Consider the following 750-nt stretch of genomic DNA (forward strand, 5'->3'; position numbering starts at 1 on the left):
AAAGGCGCCTTTCTTGGCACTCAAGGACACCGTACACAGTTACACAAATTGAGATTAAAAACACATTAAGAAGAAGCAACAATAAAAATGAAATATAAAAATAAAAACAATACAAAAGTGACAGAGCAATTGGCATCAGATGGAAAAGGCAGTTTTAAACAGATGTGTTTTGAGTTGTGATTTGAAATGGGGGAATGAATCGATATTTCTGAGTTGGGGTGGTAGTAGATTTATATTCAACAACTTACATTAATTTAGTGCTAGTCTTGAACTGAAAGCACATTTATCTCATACAACTTATTTTATTTAAATAGAATTTGAAAAGCAGGATTTTGACTTTGTGCTGTTGGGACTTTTTCTTCAGTAAATACTGTTTCTTCATCACTACTGCTACATGGTATTACAGTACGCCTGGTGTGGAGCAGTGTGTGGCTGCAGCCACCAGAGGGCAGCAGAATACAAGTTTGATTCATCACAGCAGCAGCAGAGGAAGACATTGATTCAATTTATACAGCACATTTCATTAAAGGTGAACTCACTGTGATTCACACTCAAATGTTTAACAGCCAGAACCAGGAAGAGAAGAAGAGACAATATACAACTGCAAGAAATGTACAAGTGAAGAAGAAACTTCAGTGTGAAACTTTTCAGGACCCTCCGCTGGCTTCGTCTTTACACACTCATCATTCAAAGCACAACTTTATTTGAAATGGGAGTTTCCAAAGACACCAAACATGTGCCACTGAACTT

Source organism: Seriola lalandi, unplaced genomic scaffold (genome assembly GCF_002814215.2).
Source record: "Seriola lalandi dorsalis isolate HSWRI2012SDOR001 ecotype SW California unplaced genomic scaffold, Sedor1 jcf7180002055008, whole genome shotgun sequence".
NCBI classification, from domain to species: domain Eukaryota; kingdom Metazoa; phylum Chordata; class Actinopteri; order Carangiformes; family Carangidae; genus Seriola; species Seriola lalandi.